Here is a 14945-nt window from a genome sequence, read left to right as displayed (position 1 = left end):
TTCATTAACAGCTAGTCCCTGATAACGACCTGTTTCCATCTTAAGTGGAGCTACACAGCTTCGAAATTTAGCTAAGGGGCTTCGACATGATCTGTTTATACCTTTACATTTAACGTATGTTTCAGTCTCATAGTCATGCTTGAATTTTTTGTATGTTCTAAGTTTGTTTCCATTTGTTCTCCTGGTTCCATGTACTGAGGTAATAGGACGGATTACACCAAACCGGAAGTGACTACTCAGTGTTACATGTGAAGTAGTCCAAAATGTAGTTCCATGCTATGGATGACATCTGGTATAATGAGTGACATGAGGAGGTGACAGTTAAATTTTTGGCTTATGTTTATTGATTATAGTATTGAGAATAGATCTAGACCATTTTCATTGTATATTTCTTGGAATAAGTTTTATTCTTTGTGAAAAATGTCTACCTACGCGTAACTGCTAAACGGCTGTTTTCATGGGAGCATTTTAGAGGGTGATGTTTCTCAGATCAGATTATTTTTCTTATATACAACATAACATGTCAATATTTTTCTATTTTTGATAAGAAGACATGTTATACTAAATGACCATATATGGTTTTCATATCATTGAAATGCTCTAAAGTGCTGAAAATGAGTTCTGAATGTTTTGTTATTAATATGAAATAAATAAGGAATTGAATTGGTAGAATGTAACCTAATAGTCTCTTTTCAATGTGTAACGTAATCATAGAAAACATTTCCTTGAACATTTTCGATAATTTGCTTTTGAGTACTTTTATCATACACAGTTGATACATCCATATTTACCATTTGATTTCTCAGTTTTGTAAAAAAGGTATAGTAATGGTTTTTATGTCTAAATTTCAATTTTTCAGCTACTTTAAATACACGGTTCAGTCTTTTCTAATCCATTTGATTCAATCGGAACCAGTGGTTTAATACACTCTTCCATTGGCGAACAATTGGAGGGGTCCAGCCCATGTCACCATTAACCGCAGCATTAGGCGTGTATTTTCCGACATCAAGAAAGAATCGGCAAGCACGATTATGAACAGCATTTATCGACGATTTTTTTACTTGTTTTCCCATATTGCCGAGCCATAACTGATGATAGGCCAGACCATTGTATCGTAGAGTTTTGTAACGTAATAATGCATTCCTCCAATAACCTTAAATTTCGAAATCAAAAGTCCTAGAGCACGGGTGGCTGATTGTGCTACGTGTTTGGTTGTCACTGCATAGTCAAGAGTCTCGTTTAATAGCATCCCTAGGTTTGTGTGCACCAAACCGATAACCGATCTAACAAGAACTGCAAGTCACTTTCGCTTTCTGCTAGAAGGACAAGATCGTCTGCGTACAATAAGTGGCTTATTAAATCATTGTCAAACTGAACTCCTTTGCCAGATTGTCTTAGGATATCACTCAGGTCATTCAAGTACAGATTAAATAAAGTTGTAGATAATAAACACCCTTGCTTTAAACTGACTGCCACGTCAAAAATGGCGTCTTGATGTTATTCAACTTTACGGCACACTTTACATTCTTGTATAGAGGTCTTATGGCTTCAATAAACTTTCCATTTACACCTATTGATTGCAATTTATTCCACAGCTTTGTCCTGTCAATTTTGTCGTATGCTTTACTGAAATCAACGTACGACCCGAACGTCGACTTCCTAGCCTTTCTGCGGTTCTCAATAATGTTTGTCAGGGTTGAAAGTTAGTCAATCGTACTTCTTTGACGACGAAATTCATTCTGAGAGTCATCAACAATTTCATTTGTTTCTGCCCGTTTTGTTAGTCTTTCATTTAAGACGTAACAATAGACTTTATAGATCGCTGAGGTCACCGTGATACCTCTATAGTTGCTTGGGCCTCGTAGATCAGAGGTTGAGCTTTTCAGCATCGGGGTGATAATACCGGGATCGGCAAAATTTGTTTCAGTTATCCGTAGTTCAAGCCATCAAATATTATACAAGGATTTTACCGGGACCTGACAACGAGTTTGAGCAATGGTAGGTGCTCGAATTATGCGATTTCGATCGAACGAAGTTCGTCTGTAATGTGTAATATTGATATTACAGCATTACGTTTAATTCCAGAATGTAATGGATTTCGGACCAAAGTTTAAATTTGTATTAGACGGCAGTTATTTTAGTGTATCAGGGTTGTGACGATATAATTACAGTTTTAGGAATATACGATTTTATGCAAATATATTCATCGGTAATTTGTAAATACACCAGGCATAGTCAGACAATGTATATAGACCCAGGTGTTTTTGGTCAATATGGAGCTGAAATTGTACCCAAATACTGATGACAAATAGTATGTTTGTCCAAGTTTTAAAGCTGGAATTCCCAATTAAAGGACTGAAAACAAGCGTGAAAGTTTCACAGCTTAACATGAAAATGCTGTCCTAAAATGGATTACATTGGTAAACATAGTGTCTTAAACTAGCTAAAAGCCGATGCTGTAAACAATTTATTAATTTCACTGACCTCTAATGAAAAAAGTCTCAACTAGCATGATTTACCGTACTTTTCCTTTGAATTTGCTAAATAAATAATATGTTAAGATACATATTAATGAGGTCATAAACACTAAAATGGCTACCTCTGAGGTCAGCCAATTCCTTAATTTTAATGTACGAGTGAAAACCAGATGCAATATTTTCACGCTGAGATTGAAAATGTAAGATGATCTTACATGTAAAACAAACAAATGTTTTATTAAATTTACTTATTTTGTAGTTTCTTATCGGTGAAAAATATATTTGATATTTTTTGCTGGGAAAACACCAGATATATTTCACTCTAATATTTCTATAATTCACTGGAAATCATATAACAATAAATATATGTAGCAAGCAAGTGTTGTTTTTTTTTGACGTTGTAAAATCAGTCAAATACTAGTAAATAACGTTTAAGTCACGCGTTTTACTCTATAAACAGAAGTACATGTATTTTGGTATGTTGGGCTCTCTCCGTTTCATACAAAGTCAGTCCGATTCACGGACAGTTTGAGAGCTGCTGGTACATCATCTATGCCTACCCTCAGCTCAAATATCGCCTGCAAAATCGTGAATATTTACGAGACTATATAACGATTCATTTCTTCCTTCGATAAACTGAGCTTTTTAACGATCTTCCCACATCTAAGAAATGCACCAACTGTTTCATACTTCAACAGGAAACTGTTCGTGCTACTGAAGAATGTCCCTCCATGCTTCTTTACGAGAAAAACGAAGACATCAGGCTATCCACGCCCGTTTCAGAACAAAATGAAGTTCATTTACTGATGACCTTTACTCTGTCACCTCTTTTCACTTGTGGACAGCGTGATACAACCTCGTGTGTCTTCTTTCTGATACCATTAGGGCATCGTCTATAGACGTTTTCAATTAATATTGTCATGTTTCTCTAAATATATTCTTTCCAGAAATACTTCCATACCAGATGACGACAACTAAATCATCTTCCATGCGGTACACACATTGTAATAGGAAAATTCAAACGTCTTGACCGAAGCTGTGTCTACACAGATTTCACCGTATACGTTCTTCATATAGTTCTCATTCCCATTTCTACTTCCATATCTTTCTCTTCTCTATACTATATTTCAAGCCCAAATCTATCAAATATCTCTTCAATATCTATTGCCCCCCGCCTTTTTCGAACATAAAATGGGGACATAGAAATAAGCTGCGTACGTCCGTCCGTCCTCCTGTCCGTCACACTTCGTGTCCTGTCCATAACTCTGCCATCTATGAAACTTGGCATAAATGTTCACCATAATGAGACGACGTGTCATGCGCAAGACCCAGATCCCTAGCCTGTCACATTTAGAAGTCAAATGTTAACATGCACTGTTTCTTGTCCGGTCCATAACTCTGCCATTCATCAAGGGATTTTAAAATTACAAGGCACAAATGTTACCTATTATGAGTTGATGTTTCTTACGCAAAAACCAGACCCGTAGTTCCAAGGTCAGTTCAGACTTAGAAGTCAAATGTTAACATGGTCTGTTTATTGTCCGGCCCATAACTCTGCCATTCATTCCCCATAATGAGTTGATATATCATCAGAAGATCTGGACCCCTTGCTCCAAGGTCAAGGTCACCTGTGGCGATAGAACGTTTTGGTATTTTTTTTGTTTGGTTTGTAACTTTTTACGTGAATATTCAATTAACTTGGCATAACTATTCACCACAAAACATTGTGTCAGGTCAAGATGCTGTAATGATGTAATATGTTTCGTGAAAAATGTCCTTAGGCGGGGGACGTTGGTAACTCTGTTACAAATTCTTGTTACTTTTATAACAGTTAGAATGAAGTCCCTCCAGGGATTCCATACTTCTGTAAGACCAAATTTTGCAAAGTTTCTTGTAAAGTCAGATGCAGTATGGCAGGACACCATGTATCTTGTTATACAACATCATTATTGATCATGGTTTGCTCATACATGTATATTCCTGGTGTCGTACATGACTTACATTGTTTGTTAATAAATTGGAGTGCAAGTAAGACAAACTGAACAAAGAATGCCAAATGTTGAAAATCACAATGATATTGTTCGCGTTTTGCAATAGTTCATGGAACGAATTCCATTTATATACATATAAAATGAAATTCCATTTATATTCACCAGATGTCGACAAAAGAGCTAAATTTTAAATTTTCAGCCATTTGTCTAAACACATCTTTAAAATTCAACAAAGGTACAGCTTTCAAGGATTTGTTTACTTGAATTGTCATCGAAGCAGTTTGCTCGCTAAGGCCTTCTTATTAAGGTTATTCACAGATGTTTGTAGTTAACTGTATGGTCGCTGATTTCTAACATTTCGCGGGGCGAAAACATGACAACACGAAAACACGACAAATTTTATCCGAAAATACGACGTTTAGAGGGCGCCGACACGACATATTTATTTGTCGAGTTTTCTTGTTGGCGAGTATGAATATGTCGTATTGGCGCCCCTTGTTTGTCGTGCTGTTGTGTTTTCGACCCGCCGACACGAAAACACGACAAATATTTTATTTGTCGAGTTTTCGTGTTTTCGTGTTTCTACCCTGCCAACTAGAAAACACGACAAATACATTATTTGTCGAGTTTTCGTATTTTCGTCCCACCGACACGAAAACTCGACAAATTAGGTATTTGTCGAGTTTTCGTGTTGTCGTGTTTTCGTCGCGCCGATATTAATCCCACGATGACAATACAGAATTACAATCAATTTGTTGTATGTGTACCCAGCGAAGAAGTATTCTATGATAAGGTTGTGCTCTGCCAAACGTTTAATATTTTATAAGAACAATATCATAATAATAATAAAATAAAAACCCTTATTAACGAGGGAACTCATTTGAATAAGTTAAGTTTCATTGAGACCCAAGCGTAGACGTAATTAATTTTTTAATTGTACAGGCTCTGGCTGGAAACACATTTTCTCTTCTGGATTGTCCGATCTTGGTTGCACTAACATTGTTGAGCATACAATTGAGCTCACAGACCCTACACCTTTGAAAGAACCATATCGGCGCATTCCTCCTGGTATGTTTGAGGAGGTTAGAGAACACCTCAAATACATGTTGGATGCTGGTGCGATTAGGGAATCACACAGTCCCTTTTCTTTAAATGTGGTTCTGGTTCGGAAGAATGATGGGTCGCTTAGATAATGCCTGAACTTCCGCCGCTTAAACAGCCGTACTGTCAAGGATGCATATGCTCTGCCCCGAATAGATGAGACCATTGACAGTTTAGCTGGCTCAAAGTACTTTTCCAAGCTCGATTTACGATCTGGCTACTGGCAGGTTGCCATGAACGAGAAGGATAAGTACAAGATAGCATTTTCAGTGGGCCCACTTGGATGTTTTGAGTGTAATCGTATGGCATTTGGGCTAACGAATGCACCAGCAACATTCCAAAGATTGATGGAGCGAGCCATGGGAGAGCTAAATGTTAAAGAATGCCTCATTTACCTGGACGATATTACTATATTCTCCACGTCCATGAGAGAGCATTTCAAACGCCTCCAATCAGTCTTCCAGAGGTTGGAAAAAGCTGGTCTTACACTCAAGGGATCCAAGTGCGAATTCTTCCGCACCAGCGTCAAATACTTAGGCCATATTGTAAGTGCACAAGGAGTTGAGACCGACCCTGATAAGACGCCTTGATGAGATGGCCCACACCCAAGTCTATTAAAGACTTAAGACGTTTTCTTGGCTTTGCCGGCTACTATCGTAGATACATCCAACGGTTTTCTCAGTTAGCCAAGCCACTGAATGACTTACTTATTGGCCACACCACCAACAAAACTAGTAAGACCAAGAGGAAAGCTACACCTTGCACTTGGGGTCCAGAGCAACAGTCCGCTTTTGACTCGCTTCTCAACAGCCTTGGGTCACCACCAATTTTGGCCTATGCATATTTTAGCAAGCCCTTTATTCTCAACATATATGCCAGTGGAATAGGTCTCGGGTCCGTCCTCTATCAAGTTCAGGAGAAAAAAGAGAGGGTCATTGCTTTTGCAAGTCGTGGACTCAGGCCAAATGAACGGAATTATCCGGTTCACAAACTGGAGTTCCTAGCACTTAAGTGGGCAGTCACGGATAAGTATAAGGACTATTTATATGGTAACTCATTCCGAGTCCGTACAGACCACAACCCGTTGACTTACGTTCTGTCTACCGCCAAGCTTGACGCTACTTCTCATAGGTGGTTAGCTTCTCTAGCAAACTATAACTTTGAGATCCAGTATCGTAGCGGTAAGTCTAATGTCGAAGCTGATACTCTCTCCAGATTACCATCTTCAAGCTCTGTTGAAGCTTCTGTTCTCTTTCCTGAAGCTGTCAAAGCTATTTGCCTTGGAGTATTGGCTTCTCCCCAGGAGTCTCCAGCTTTCGAGTGTAATTCCTTTTCACAGCCAGTTTTGGATTCTTCCCAATCTCCATTTCCACTTTAGACACCCAGTTGGCTGATATAAATTGGAAAGAAGAACAGAAAAGAGACACAGTGATTGCTAGGGTGGTTGAACTAGTGCAGACAGGTCATCGACCAACAAAGCGTCTCTCTTCTCTTGAAGATCCTCTTGTAAGACATTACCTTAGAGAGTGGTCTAATCTTTTCCTCATCGATGGCATACTATATCGCAAAGGTTTTGTTTCTGGCCATCCTGTCCAACAACTGTCCTTTCTGAAGTGTATCGTGAGGTAGCCTTTACCGGCCTCCATGATGCAGGTCAGCAAGGACGGGAAAGAACGTGCAGTCTTTTGAAATCAAGGTTTCTTTTGGTCTGGTTTAGATCAGTTTGTGGAAGGGCGTGTCCGAAACTGTCCTCGATGCATACGTCGCACGACTTCCCCTAAAGTAGCGGCTGGGTTGGTTCCTATGGAATCTTCATATCCACTTGAGCTCGTGTACATGGATTTCCTTACCCTTGAAATGTCCGCAGGTGGGTATGAAAATGTGTTAATCATTACTGATCACTTTACCCACTTTGCACAAGCCATACCCACGAGGATTTGATTGTTTGTTTGTTTTGGGTTTAACGCCGTTTTTCAACAGTATTTCAGTTATATAACGGCGGGCAGTTAACCTAACCAGTGTTCCTGGATTCTGTACCAGTACAAACCTGTTCTCCGCAAGTAACTGCCCCGCCCCGAGGATCGAACTCACGACCCCGCGATCCGTAGACCGACGCTCTACCTACTGAGCTAAGCGGGCGGGCAATCAAACAGCCCGCACTACAGCTAAGGTCTTGTTTGAGCATTTCATCTGCCATTACAGCTTCCCTGCACGTCTGCACAGCGACCAGGGTAGGAATTTTGATGAAGCTGTTATCAAAGAACTCGCAAAATCGCAAAAATAGACAAGTCGCGAACCACCCCTTACCATCCACAGGGGAATGGGATGCCCGAGCGATTTAACAGAACTTTGCTTAACCTGCTCGGTACTCTGGAAAATGAACAGAAGAGTAATTGGAAGTCCCATGTACCCTCTTTGGTTCACGCCTATAACTCCACTAGGCAAGAGACTATAGGACTCACCCCACATTTTTTAATGTTTGGCCGCCACCCGAGGCTTGCTCTTGACGCCTTTTTCGGTATTGAACCAGACTCCTCATCTTCAAAGAAGACCCACTCAGATTATGTCACAAATTTGAAAAAGCGTCTTGACTTTGCATATAAAGTGGCTACACGGGAGGCCAAACGACAGTCCAAGCGCCACAAGCAAAGATATGACTTGAGAGTCAGAGAGGCTAAACTCCGTCCTGGAGATAGGGTCCCCGTCAGAAATGTAGGATTGAAAGGTAAGAATAAGATTGCTGACAAGTGGAGTAGGGATATCTACACAGTCGTATCTCAGCCCAATCCTTCTATCCCAGTCTTTCAGGTGAAAAGGGAACACGGTCGTGGTAGTCTTCGAACCCTTCACCGAAACCTTCTCTTACCTTTTATGGGTCTGCCTCTAAAAGAATTCACAGTTTAGGGGGCCTTCTGATGAAGCCGTGGAACTTCAGTCTAATGATGAAGTACCTGTTCAAGCAGACGATCAGATCGGAACCAAGCCCCAAGAACCACTTGCACATCCTTGTGAAGAATCCAAATAATCTAAGTTGTTCTCACCAAATCCTCAGACAAAAGATGTCCCGAAATACATTATTCCTCAGAGAAGGAAGCCTGTGGCACCAATAAATCCTCAAGCAAAGGAATTTGTTCCTAGAAGAGGTAGTCGTGTCAAAGACAGACCTGTTTGGATGCGCTCACATAATTGGGTAACACACCATTGATACAGTTGGACAGATAAATGAATAGGCATTCATACAGTAAATCGATCAGATTTTTTTACAGTTGTTTTAAGTTTTTAAGTATTTTGTACATACTGAGACAGTTGTATATGTAGTTACTATAGATGTTTCGAAGCACTATTACTTAGTTCATATAATCATATGAACTAAGTAATAGTGCTTAGAAACATTATCACTAATACTAGTGATCTTTCAGGTAATTTTAACCGATGTCTGATGGAATTTTGTGTTTTCTGTATGTTTAAATACATAAGAAGTTGCTAATTATTCATGATAGAACTGCAGTCTGTCATAATTATATTGTGAGTGTGGCAATTTGTTGCAAGTTGTTGCTAAGCGTGTCGATGTAGTACATTTCCGTACTAACGTACGTTAATGTCTTAAAATTCAAAAACGTAATTGTTGGTTAATCATTTGTAACTACATTTTAGGTAGACTGTAGGACCCTAGGAATAGTATGTAGTATAACGTTGAAATAGCTAACGTTATGGAGTAGAGTATAATTTGCGATATAGGTAGAGACCTTTGAAATGTCGGGACGACATTTTACTGAAGGGTGTGGGGGGGGGGGGGGTGCGAAGGGAAGGATGTAACGGGGTTATTTGTCATTGGTATTCTATATATAAATGTCACATCCCTATATATCATTATACACATATTCATCCATTTTTCCATCTCATCAGTTATCATCCCCATACAACACTAATTTCTTTCGTTGTACAAGTACAGTCCTATACTCCACCATTTCATTCCTATAACTAACATGTAAACTAAAAATAGGTGACGGGCCTCTTTTATTTACCTAGTCGCCAATGTACGTCACGCATGCGCACTGAGAGTAAAGATTTTGAAGTGAGAACTGAAAATCTGTGTCCTCCTACTTTTTTTTTTATTTATTTGTGCTGTTTGCGTGCCCTTTCAGGTAAATAATTTACATGTTATGTTATTCAATGTTTATTCTGCATTCCCTCATTTATTATTTTCCATAGTTCGTTTGAATAATGAATTTATGAATTATTGGAATGCGCACTGAGAGTAAAGATTTTGAAGTGAGAACTGAAAATCTGTGTCCTACTTTTTTTTATTTATTTGTGCTGTTTGCGTGCCCTTTCAGAGACCTGAAGAGAACACGCGTTTATCCGTAAGTGTCCTACTGACCGGGTAACAATACGATTAAATACGCGAAAGTAATATTAATTAGAAAAAATCCCCTAACCTGTTTCATAATATAATGGAATAAACAAAATTTACTGCTTTAGTATATAATTATAAAAAAAATCAACACGGTTCTAAAATCTTATATAATAACTGGAACGATACTTTGTATTTACGTAAAGTGACATCATTCATTCCTGTTCCGTGGTTGATATCTCTACATCGCAGTTGCTATAGTCGTATTAGTAAGAGTGGCGACCCATCAGTTTGTCAGTTTTCTCCAAACAGCCATGAAATATCGTATGCCACCGCCCATCATTATAGCCTTCATTGTCGAGTAATAGCTTTGTCTGGCTTCAGGAGGTCTTTTTGATAGAAGGTTTGAAGTGTAGCTCCGGGATTCCCTCGGTTTAATGAAGATACAAGCAATCATATAACATTGTTAGAAGTTTCGTTTGTCTAAGAATTTAACATAAGAGATGTCTCTCTATAAAATGATTATAACTTCTCTTTGCATGCAAATCTGCTTTTTCCGTTTTCCGTTTTTATAGTTTTTGTTTTTGTTTAGTAAACAAAGGGTCGTCGTCTTAAAGTCAGGACTGTTAAAAACTCAGTAAACCTCAGATAACTATTCGGAATGTATTTATTATAAACTCAAAATGCCATTTTCTTCATAAATGTTCAAAAATCATTCTAATAATAGATATATCTACGATGTAAAGTATGTTTTTCTTATAAACAAATTATCCTTAAAGCTTAAACTTAAATTCATAAAATACATGGAATATTGTCTCTCTTTTGTTTTCGAAATCCCGCCTAGAATCCTTATAAAGCATTGAAATATTTTACTAATGAATTTCCAGCTAATTAACAGGTACTACTATTTCATACTGAAACACAACCACAACTACTCTGACTCATACACAGGTTCGTGCCAGGGTCGCGTGTCTCTAAGACTCAATAATAAACTTCATGTTCCATATCAATACATGGTCGCTTCCCTAGCGACATAATTCCCCTAAGACTCATAAAATAAGAAACTTGTTTCATCAACGGTCGCATTTCGCATGCGACATACAACTATGTATAAGCATTACACATGCTCTATGATGGTTCTTGACACATCATACAGCGATACATTATAATAATACATTTAAAGCGTTACATACGCTGTTTCCTTAGCAGTTTTAAACATTGAAAATTTGTACTAATCTCGGGTAGATTTACCACATGCTATAAACTATCATGTACATTAAAGTACTAATAGACGCGTACTGCGGACTTAGGACATACGTACAATACAGGTTTTCTCAGACTGCATAACAAGGAAGTTATGCATAACTAATCAAGAGCAGATATAGCACCCGAGTCTCTAATGCCGAAATAGTGTTAATGTTATTTCTATTTAAGTCATCATATTGAGAAGACAACAGTGGCATCAAAATGTCGTATTCGTTGGTCTTATCATAATGTCGCTGGGAAGATAGGGAGCGCCGGAAATGTCTCATATTTAAACAAAGTGTTGAATCATAACGGGTAAATAAAGAAGAGGCGAGTAAAATGCAACTGACATGTAAACATCTGCCAAGTCGCAATGCTACACTATGTGAAGAACTGGTTTCTAGAAAAAGTAGGAACATCCGAAAATTGCCATTTTCACATGTGTTTAATATAGCCTGTACACTATCCGCATGCAATGTACATACGTATTTGTAGAGAACTGTACCGTAACGGATAATTTCAAAATACACTGATTTTTACAATGAAAACAAAAGTAACTATACAAGTAGATAAAAGATATATATAATGTTTCCAAAGGTTATCTCACATGTTGTCGATAAGAGAACGGACACAAAAATGGAATTCATATTCTCTAACTTGTTTTGGAAGGTTATTTTGAAGCAGATCAAATACATGTGATAAGCCTGTTGCTATGGGACATTATGATATTCAATCAAATTTAGCGTCCTGTGTTCTAGTCAAGCTGTGGAGAGTCATCCGTTTGGAAGCTGACGATAAGGTAAAAGGTGAAGTACATAAGGATTTGAAATCAAATACAGAATCTGACCAGACTTAAAATGTTTGCTCAAAGAGAATAGTCGCCATAATCCCTGGATACTTCCTGTCAAACATCCAAGTGGGGGACAATTCCGCAATTATAGAAATTCTCTATATTAAAATGCCAACATTTCAATAGGATTGGGTAAAATATCAATGAGGGGATTTGTTCGGGTATCAACTGTCACGAACATTAACTGAAAAACGTTCTGGTAACTTACTGGTACAAGAAATGTCTGCATTATGTATCACAGAGGAAGTTTCAATAAAAGAAATATCCAAAGTATCCATATTTCTAAGATTACAAGGTAAAACTTTAAAGGCAGAAATCCGAACACGGATAAAATATGTCGTCATGAAATCTTTTACATCTAAGATTATGTTTATATCTGTTCAATGATTACATTTTAAGGCAAAATAACTCTACATTATCCAAACAAGTTAGACATTGACTTGAGTATCAATTCTGTGAAATACCTACCTACTTTCGTTTAAGATAACGGTTAGTAGTTATAACACAGAAATCGGCACCTTGCTCAGAAATCTATTACCAATGCTCGTCCGATTTATTTTTTGTGCGACCGATCTACGCTTCGCTGGTATATATTTGGATTGTATGATTGTCATGTCGATAGGTCCAAGTACTAGATCACCTGTTTACTTCAATGCTTTAAGGACACCTGAACTGAACACAGTTTAGATTAAAAAGTTCAACCCAAAATAAATTGGGGTAATAATTTACTACTTAGAAACTTAAAAAGGAGATTTCATTGGAGTGGGTGACTTTTAATATACTTCTCCTGTATGTTTCTGTATTGTCTGTACGCAAACATATGCTATTTCAATAACTTGACGTTATGTATATGACATGTCTCAATATTAAATAATTAACTTTAAAAAACCTTTGCTAATGAACTCTAGCAGTAAAATCAATATTCTCAAAAAGATTAGACAATACCCCGCACTTGAACGATATTGATTTTGTCATAAACGGTGTAACATTACCCTCAAAAAGGAAGTTAAACTACTCTTTTTGTATTTTCCGAAAATATGCACTTGAGGACGACGTGATAGCATACTGACAAATAAACTTTAAGAGGGTTCAACCTATTTTGAAACACATAGACCAAGCAAACCAATAAGAAGTTAGTTTTTCTGGATGATGAAATTATGTTCATATTTTCCCAATATCTGTAAACTGTTAGAAAAAAAACTTATAGAAAAAGAACTTGCATGATAATGAATATATGTACTGTGCACTGGCATATCGCATGTTAAACGTTGCTAATTTATACATTTATGTTATTATCATTGTTTTGGTCAATTATATCTTGTATATCTTGTAGTAGTTATTGAATAATGTTTTTCTTATTGTATGTTTGATATTCATATTCAAATACTTCGATATTGGTTTTGTTTGTGTTACTGATTTTAAATGTTTCGTTATTCTTATTGTAAAAATGCAGCTGTTGTTCTAATTTCATCCTTCGGAATCGCCCTTTGTAAAGCCGTCCATGAACATGCTCAATCAAACCGAGCCTGCAACATTTTCATTTTGTCGTGTTGAGCAACATATGGAGTATTCACTTTTTTCTATATTTGTTTTTATTGACTTGTCTTAAATGAAGGTAGACAGTCTTTATTCCAAATGACTATACCACAGGACATATCGACGACCCAGAATAAGAAGGGCGTAAGTGTTAGTTACGCCCTTTTATGAATCATACATTTTTTTAAACTACACACCAAGGGGCATAATTCTGTAAAAAAAATTATCGCAAACTGCTGTGTTGACCAAATTCACCAATAATAAAAGGGCGTAAGTGAAAAGTTTTTCAGAATCCCGGTAATAGAAGGGCGTAACTGCACTTAATTGTTGTACCAGAAAAGTCCACTTACGCCCTTAGAATTAGAAGGGCGTATCTGTCATAGACAGTTTTTTTCATTTTGCCGAAAACTATGATTTTCCACTTACGCCCTTCTAATTCTGAGGCGTCGATATATGGTGTCTGTTCCCGCAAAACTGCGCAACAGTATATTCCCGTGTCTTCGTTTTTAGAGTCTGTGGCCTCTGCAAAAACGTCAAGAACGACATTTTCAGTTTATATCGTGATTTTATTCTGTCATCCCCAGTCAAAATGATGGAACGTAAAGTGCATCGCGGCAGAATGAAACATCGTCACTTTTGCACACGCCAATAACGTTTCCTTAAAACCGTTGTTCTATCGCGCTGCATTTTTCATTCTTTCTCTTTGGTGGGGACAACAGGATACACGAATAACAGCGATATAGGTTGAAAATATCGTTCTGTAATTTTGGTGGCGGGCGAGGTGTGGCTATGTATGTTAGTGGGTATGGGGTGGGGTAGGGGCGACACAACGAAAACAACAAACAGAACAAATAACAGAAGAATTTGTTGTATCCATTTAGTGGGGCAATATAGCAACAGGACGAACACGGCAGAAATCAGCCGCCGTACATTTCTTGTGACCTCGACATTCGGAATAAAACCAGCGAAAAGCCTTGTCACAAAGTGGAAATTGCGAAGGATAAGATTACCACAACGTTAAATATACAACATAGTTTGATATGAATGACAAGTTTTACAATAATAATAACCAGATAAAGAAAAACAGTCAAGACTTTTGTAATAAAAACGAAACATACAACAAAATAGCAACCCAGCGACCTTTGCTAATAGAATAGCGAACCAATGAATATAAATATCAATAACGAAATATACAATAGCGTTTACAAGCATGGCAAGTTTTACAATAATAACAACAACATAACATTAAATAACAATCACAAATATAAAATAACAATAACGAAACATTGGATATTAATATCAAACATAAAATAACAGTAACAAAGTTTGCAATACGAATAAAAATATTGAGTAACGATATCGAACCCACAATAATAACAACATAGATATAT

Source organism: Mercenaria mercenaria, chromosome 9 (genome assembly GCF_021730395.1).
Source record: "Mercenaria mercenaria strain notata chromosome 9, MADL_Memer_1, whole genome shotgun sequence".
NCBI lineage: Eukaryota > Metazoa > Mollusca > Bivalvia > Venerida > Veneridae > Mercenaria > Mercenaria mercenaria.
The sequence above is the reverse complement of the archived record's forward strand: the minus strand, read 5'-3'. Positions refer to the sequence as shown.